We start from the raw sequence: 8,754 nt of genomic DNA, 5'->3' as shown, positions 1-8,754 counted from the left end.
AACCCTAATAGGGGGCCCGTACACTGGAAAATTGTTTGTGGAACATCATGTCTGATTCAGAGACCTTGATTAGAGGGTATGCATCATGAAACCCTAATCAGGGAGATTTGGTCCTAATGCACCTTCTTGGATTGACTTTTCACCTTGTGTTTGTTTGAAACCCTAGGATGAGGTGTTTGGTTATCATATCACGCATCATCCATCATCAAATACTCCATGTGATCATATGAATCATCCAGTTAACCTACATGCCTACATGGTTGAGATTTCATCTAATTCAAGTCTTGGGTCAATCATCCATATATGCATTCTATTTATCCATTTCCTAGGCCATTGACTTAGGTCTCCTGGTGCTTTCAAATGGATAGGTCTATGGTCCTTGATTCATGATTCTTGATTGCACTAAGGCATTGATTTGTTGGTCCATTTGTTTGTCATTAATCCATTATGATTCATAAGGGCTTCTAATTCTTGATTCATCCATGCATCTTAATTCATTTCATTTATGTGATTTATATGATCAAAGATGATTGATTCATTCATGTATCAAGTTTGGTTCTAAATGATATTCATTCAAAAAGTCAAATTTGATTCACTCATACATCATTCATTAAACATGTATGATGTTCATCACAAAAGAAATATCAAAATTTTACATTTTTACAAAGGTTGACCAAAGTCAACCATCACTTATTTTTATCCTAAAATCCAAGATTCATCACAACTTCATCAAATGCATCATTCTTATATCTTCCATGGTCACCATTTCCTCCATTAATCAAGCCTTGCAAAATTTGGTCAAGCCTTTGTTTTTGTGCCTTACATGAGGACTTGTAAACTTAGCCTTTCAAGCTTCATAATCCTACATATAAACACCAGCCAACCAGTTAACATGATGCATATGAACATTTCACAAATTTCATGACATAGCCAAGTATACCACCAAACCGTTTAACCTATCTTAATCACACATACATGAACAATAATTGCACTAAACACTTATACACGAACTGTAATGGCCTTGTTTTTGTAGCAACGTGCCAAGCATTACTACCTCCGCATAATCCTGCATCAAGGTTTCAAAAAGGCAATCCATCAAAGCCGTGAGATGGACTTGAGCAATAACCATGAATTTCAGCACATGTTAGCAAGCCCACATTGACCAACAATGCCTTCAGCAGCAAATCATGCCAACCTCTACCCAAACTCCTGCAACAACTTCACAAATCAATCCACAACCATTTCACAAGAATAAGCAAGCCAGTCCAATATGCAATGGGACAAGTTCATAAGCATGCATCAACATGATTCATCATAGCTATACCAACTCAGTTAACATTTCAACATAAGGCATGATGAATCAGAATAATTCACTTAATTAGCAAGGTAGAAAATATTATTGAACCCTTCCATCTAATAGAAAATTGATTTTTCACATTAACTCAACCATCTCAACATTAAAACTCAGTGACTCGAATCAAACACAAGGCAATTGATTCATTTCACTCGAGTCTCCAAGTCTGCTTCACACACTCCATCTGAACCATTCCCTCTAATCAATCCATTCCATCTCAACTGAACCTTTTTCACACTAATAGAAAATTGGATTAATCATTCTACTCGAGATCATTTAACGGCAGTAATTCATTTTGACTCAGTTAACTCTAACAACCTCAACTAACATAACTAACTATTTGACATTGTGATAACTCCTAACTAACTTCTGATACATTCAGTTAACAAAACTAACAGAAGCAATTAACTCCTCTCATATAAATGCTTGCACCATCCTCAGGATCTAGGGACCATATTCGTTCTATTCAATTTGATTCAACACTCTCCCTCACACTTCATAATCTCTCTCTCTCTCTCTCTCTCGAATTGACAATCCCTTGATACGTTTTTCTCAGATTCATCTCAACACTCAGAAGAAGAGGAAAGAAGAAGAAGCTTAAGGAGAAGGGGATTTAAGAGGAAAGAGTTTCGAAGGATTCATAGAGGTTTACCTGACATTTCCGGCACAGTACTCTGGTGAGTTCATGATCAATCTTCATCATTTTTTGCTCCATTTGAGTTACCACGATGTAGCATTGGTTGAGACGAATCAAAGCCCTACCACGATGTAGAATTTGATTACATGCATCCACCATTTAGTTTTAGTTCTTAACTTTAGGGTTCTTGAACGTCTCACTTCAATATGGAAATTCTGTGAAGATTCAGGAGATTCTGAGTTTGGATTTAGACTTAGCATGAGAATAAAAGTGTTTATGTATGTTTGGTTTTGTGATTGGTGGCTCCACCACCGCTGGTGGTAAACTCCGACGCGGTGGAGGGAAGAGATAAAAAGGGGGTTCATTTTGAATTTCAGAGCACATGTTACATGCGATTCATGTGGTTCACGTGGTTTTTGACAATCTGAGCCCATTTTTTTTTATTTTCCCTGTGTTCTGGATTGGGCCTCCACGATCGGGCTTATGACCATTTTTCTATCTTGCACCATATGTGAGCGTGCACCCCCTGTCGAATTGACCTCCAGAGTGGGCCTATGGGATTGGGCCTCTGCGCCCAGAATCCCTTATCGTACCCTCATTTTGGCCCATGCACCCCTGCTTTAGTAGTTTTATTTTAATTTCTTTTTCCTTTTATATTTTAATCTATTTCAATTAATTTTTGACAAGATTTAATTGTTGATTTTATATTTTGGCATGAAAATCAATTTGTGGAATTATTGTTTGATTTGTGATTAGACATTGATTAGGATTTAATTAGAATTTAATTATATTTTAATTGAATTTGTGATTAGATTTTTATTTAGAAATCAATCCACATTAATTCAACCCATGTACATTGACATCTTTGCCCCTAGGTCCTAGAAAAATCATGGAATTTCATGCTCCCTTAGATTAGGGTTTTGATTTGGATTTGATTGGTCATTTAATCAATTGTTTTCCATGTGAATATTTGAGGTTTGATTCCTTTTATTAATTTGATTCTAACCTCTGTATGATCCCCTAGCTTAGGATTTATAATCATTTGATTTATTGTTTGATCTTTAGATAGGTTGTATATAACTACCAACTAATTCATTCCCTTTGATTAAGTTGATTAAAAGATATTTTGATTAACTAAATTCTTTGATTATGTATAATCCATCAGTTTATTCAAGTGATAAAAAGTTCCTGTATCACTTGATAAGATTAGTTCCTATAATGTTGTGGATCTCAAGGCCTCGAGTTCAAATTTCCAGTCAAGGCATCCTAGATAAATCAAGCAGTGGACTACTATGTAAAGCACATCAATGGTGTTTCTTCAAGATCTTGTCAATCAAGATTCTAATTGTGTGACATGAGCCTTAAGAAATAGAGAAGGAATAAGAGTGGAGAATTCATTAACTCATTTTGAATATATTTAGGTACGGGATGAATGACCCAGATGCTCGCCGCATTCACCTCTATTCATAGACTTTAGCACAATTTGAATCAAATGATTCTCAAGTCTCCCTTCACAAATCTACAGTGCAACAATCAGGGGCCTCTATCAACAACTTATTAATCATGATTCAAGTTGTATGCCATGAGCCTTAAGTAACAAAGAATGGTGAGAGTGGAGCATTCATATCCTTGTCTAGGGTATCCTTGGGTACGGGACGAATGAACTAGTTGCTCAAGGTATTTTCCTTTGTTCATATACTTTAGTGCAATTAAAATCAAATGATTGACTAAGTCTTCAACATTAGAAGGAGCAGCAAGGATTCTTCCTCAGTAACTTGAAAGTTATGATGAGAATTACATGCCATGAGCCTTAAGTAGTAAAGAAGGAATGAGAGTGAAGAATTCCATTAACTCATTCTGAATATCTTTGGGTACAAGACGAATGATCTAGTTGCTCATCGTATTCACCTTTACTCATAGACTTTAGTGTGGTTCACATCCATTAACTCATTCTGAATATCTTTGGGTACGAGACGAATGATCTAGTTGATTCATCTTTCATTATCATTTCTCTTGCATCATCAGTCTGTTGTTGCCTTTGTTCGTAGTTGGTCAAACTACGAAGCTCTGACTTTATCATTGCACGATGAGAATACATAGGCACAAGGCTTCGAACCCTTGGCGAGCACCCTAATTATTAATTCTTCTTTCACAATTATTTATTCCTTCCCATTCATCAATCATTATCATCCTTCATCAGTGATGTCCTGACTTTTTGGAACCAAACACCTTATCCCTTTGGGTTCCATGTATACTTTTGGACCAATAACCAATGCCCACCTTTGATCCAAGAGTTGTTTGTCTGTCGACAAACACATAATTCCCTTTGTTTTTTTCCATTCCAATACAGTGATACAATGCCTTAGGCCCTCACTTGTTGGTTTGTGTTTGTTTACTCTTTCGTTCAGAGTTTATTCCTTCGTGGATTCAATATACCATTCTCCTCTGGGCTTTAAATTTCTTGTTCCCTATAGTGATACACTTTTCCTTGGACCACATATCATATTACTATGGGTCCCATACATATCCTTTTAGGACGATTTAATCGGAGTCCACCTTGTGAACTAAGAGATGTTTTCCCTGATGTCAAACACTTAATTTTCCTTGTTTTCAGTTATACCATATAGTGGTTAATGCTTCGGCCATACCATATATCGGTTAAAGCTACCTTTACTCTTTGTTTCAAAGTTCATTTACCTTTATGGGTTCCCATGCTACCCTTGTCATTTGGTACAAGTTTTACTCATCATCACTCAAATATCTCCATCTTCTTTGTTTTCGTAGTTCCACAAACTACGGAGCTCTGGTTTTCTCATTCCACTATGAGAATACGTAGGCATAAGGCTTCAAACCCTTGGCGAGCATAATTATTCTTTATTCTGCCCTAGGGCTCCGTCCATATCTTTCATGATCCATCATCTATCTTCAATCATAACCATTCATCCTAATGACATATTGCCTATCTTTGAAACCAAATACAGTTTTCCTTGGAATTCCATATATACCCTTTTAGGACGATTTAATTGGAGTCCACCTTTGTACCAATAGATGTTTGCCTTGATGCCAAACACTTAATTCCTTCATTTTCAGCCATACCATATAGTGGTTAATGCTTCGGCCGTACCATATATTGGTTAATGTTACCTTTAATCTTGGTCTCAAATGTCATTTCCTTTATGGATTCCAATATACCCTTACCTTTGGTTCCAAATAATACATTATGTCATTTTTTACCCAATCTTTCAGTTTCTTTCTACCTTGGTTATTTCTCTATCACTTCATTCATCTCTAGGATTCACTATTCAATATCTTCCACCAATAATTCACTGCATGTGATATACTGTTATCTTTGAGCCAAATACATTATTTCTTTGAGCTTCATCTCGTGTCTGCTTTTGGATCGAGAGTTGTTTTCCTTGAGGCCAAACACTTAATTCCTTTGTTTTCTGTCGTACCATATAGTGGTTTATGCTTCAGGCTATACCATATATTGGTTAATGCCAGCTTTCCTCTCTGGTTCAGATTTCACCCCTTGTCATACGGTGAACTGACTTGGGGTGTTTTGCTTTTTATCGCAATGTCGCGGATAGCAAGAGTCGCCACCGACTTTTCTTTTATCCAATAAGGAAAGGTGGAAAAGAACAGGAAAGACCTCAATAGATTTTGGGTTCGGGAGGTACATTATACAAAGGGAAGGTGTTAGCACCCTTTGTATCCATGGTTATCCATGGGCTCTTAATTACTGGATCACTTATATTTTTGTCTGAAAAGTGTCGGTGAATTGCTTAAAAAATGTTTGAAAGAGAGTTTAACTTTGTAATGATTCTCGTATGAATGTATACAAAGTATTTATCTCATTTGATTTTGAAAAATGGTTTAGAAAAATATAACTCGGTAATGATTCTAGTATGAATGTATACCAAGTGGTGATTTTCTAGGATTTGTAAAGTGTAAAGTGTGAGGGGTGGAAAATGTTTCAGGTTATGATCCAGTAATTGAGAGTTATACCTTCCTGAGGTCGTTATGGGCATTTCCTATCCTTATGAGGGTAAAACTGTCCTTACTATTGAGAAGTAAGTAATCTTACCCTTTGGATGTTTAAGGGTCACCGTAGGGTCATCGATAGGTCATTGAAGGCAACAGTTGTAAGGATACCTTAGCATTCGAAGGGACGATCATCATTTAACCGTAGGCTACACCGAAGGGTCATCGAGGGACAAAATCGTATTTTCGAAGGCAACATCCGAGGGACCATGATTTATTTTATGATGATTTAATCGAAGGGTCTTTGCTAAGTGTATCCCTACATTCGCGGGACATGACCGTTATACCGTAATACCGTAGGGCAGCAAAGAGAGGTCCAAGATCACTTATTTAAAGGCAATATTTTAAAGTCAATTAGGTAATTAGGACGAGCCTCCATATTAAAATCAATACATTAAAATTAATACATTAAAATTAATACATTAAAATTAACACATTAAAATTAATTAAGTAATTTAGGGTGAGTCTCCACAAGGGTATCCCACAAATAAAGTGGAAGACCTAACGGCAATCTTTTCCTGGGACATGTGAACCTTGGCAAAATTCAGCAAACGGGTTAGAATACCAAATCGGGGTGTAATCGAAGATTACACCGCAAAAGAAAATACAGCAGCATGAATGTCAGGCAAAACAGTGCATAATTAACATAGAATAGATCAGATACGCATAGGACATAACAAACAAAATATTAGCGACTGTCCCGTTCGCCTCTGCCTCGCCTAGCGAGGGCCTAGCGAATACTCGCTACATGCTCGCTTAGCGATGTGCTAGCGAGCGGCTGCGGGTTTTGAATTTCAGAACAATATGACTTCAACCTGCGGCATGGCTTATGGCATCCAACACATAATTATACGGTTCAGCATTCACAATATTCAGGCACACTTAAATTCACATGCAAAACCTCAAATATGTTTATGAATTCAATTATAATATCATATGCAAGTTAAGAACATAAAGCGGTATCACATGCAAATTAAGAAAATAAAGCGATAATAGTAATGCAAACCTGTTTGCAATCAAATTGCAACCTTGAATTGGCGAGCCGGATTGAGTTGGGCGGTGGTAGCTTCGGAGCGGAGGAGCGGCCTTCAGGGTTTCTAAAGTAGCCTCCAGGGTTTTTGTGCCAGGGTTTTCGTCTGTCTCCCTCTGTTTTTCGTCCTCCCTTTCATTACTGAAGTGCTGGTATTTATAATGCCCTTTTTCATGACCTAATGGGCTCAGAACGAAGCCCGAAATTTTTTGTTGTCTGTCAGCCTCGCTAGGCGAGCTGGTAGCGAACGTTTGCTTCGCTAGGCGAGCGTGTAGCGAACGTTCGTTAGGCGAGCGTGTAGCGAACGTAACGTTCGCTAGGCGAGCGTGTAGCGAACAGGCCAGTTTGGGCCATTTTCTGGATTGGGCCATTCGTGAGCTGGGCCTTTGTCCCTTTAAGATCAGTGCCATAAAATGAGTCGGAATGCCCCTGAAAAATGTCTTGAAATATTAATGGGCAAATTTTGGGGTATGACAGCTGCCCCTGTTCAATATTCTTGAACCGAGAGAGTCAGAATGGTATGTGCCGTTCGTGGTCTGGAGGTGAAAGATTATTGAACACTAGAATGCCCCAACAATTTGCGCTTGTCCATCAGTCTTGACGGAGATGGGCTTAAAGATGCCATCCAGGAAGTTTGATGAGGAGATTTCCAGATTCTGTCGTACGTTAGACGATATCTGGAGACATGGGTGTCACACCGGGTCGTACATCAGACCGTATAGTGAGTCATCCATTATGCTGTCGACTTCGCCGGGGAGTCGGAGTATGCTATATACTGCTGGGGATGAGGGATCAGAATGGATCATACACCGGACCGTATCTGAATACCAGAGTGGGCCGTTCGTTAGGCGGATGACTTTGCCGAGGATGAAAAATCAGAACGGATCGTACGCTAGATCGTCTCTGAGCTGAAGATCCGAATGGGTCTTATGACAGGCTGTATTGGAGTCGCAGGATGAGCCGTTCGTTAGGCTGTGTCTGATGATGAAAGGGGGTAGTCGTATGCTAGACTACAATTCAGAAATGTACCTGTCCGAAGGTAGCATCTGAGTAACAGAATGAGCCGTCCGTTAGGCTGAATCTGCTTTAAAGGGAGTAGTCGTATACTAGACTACCATTCAGAAATGTACCTGTCCGAAGGTAGCATCTGAGTAACAGAATGAGCCGTCCGTTAGGCTGAATCTGCTTAAAAGGGAGTAGTCGTATACTAGACTACCATTCAGAAATGTACCTGTCCGAAGGTAGCATCTGAGTAAGGGAGTAGCCGTATACTAGACTACCATTCAGAAATGTACCTGTCCGAAGGTAGCATCTGAGGAGGGAGTAGCCGTATACTAGACTACCATTCAGAAATGTACCTGTCCGAAGGTAGCATCTGAGGAGGGAGTAGCCGTATACTAGACTACCATTCAGAAATGTACCTGTCCGAAGGTAGCATCTGAGGAGGGAGTAGCCGTATACTAGACTACCATTCAGAAATGTACCTGTCCGAAGGTAGCATCTGAGGAGGGAGTAGCCGTATACTAGACTATCATTCAGAAATGTACCTGTCCGAAGGTAGCATCTGAGTAAGGGAGTAGCCGTATACTAGACTACCATTCAGAAATGTACCTGTCCGAAGGTAGCATCTGAGTAAAGAGTAGCCGTATACTAGACTACCATTCAGAAATGTACCTGTCCGAAGGTAGC

General features: G+C 38.9%; 1 long non-coding RNA gene across 1 annotated transcript; it reads right to left on the bottom strand.

The window, feature by feature from the left end:
- Positions 1-568: 568 nt before the first annotated feature.
- LOC127126022 (uncharacterized) lies at positions 569-2,459 on the bottom strand. Its single transcript, XR_007804875.1, has 2 exons — positions 2,007-2,459; positions 569-1,209 (listed from the first exon to the last, which is right to left on the bottom strand). It is a non-coding gene; the product is annotated as an uncharacterized LOC127126022 (long non-coding RNA).
- Between the last annotated feature and the right edge of the window lie 6,295 nt (positions 2,460-8,754).

Source organism: Lathyrus oleraceus, chromosome 1, assembly GCF_024323335.1.
Source record: "Lathyrus oleraceus cultivar Zhongwan6 chromosome 1, CAAS_Psat_ZW6_1.0, whole genome shotgun sequence".
NCBI lineage: Eukaryota > Viridiplantae > Streptophyta > Magnoliopsida > Fabales > Fabaceae > Lathyrus > Lathyrus oleraceus.
This window is presented reverse-complemented; position numbering and strand designations above follow the sequence as displayed.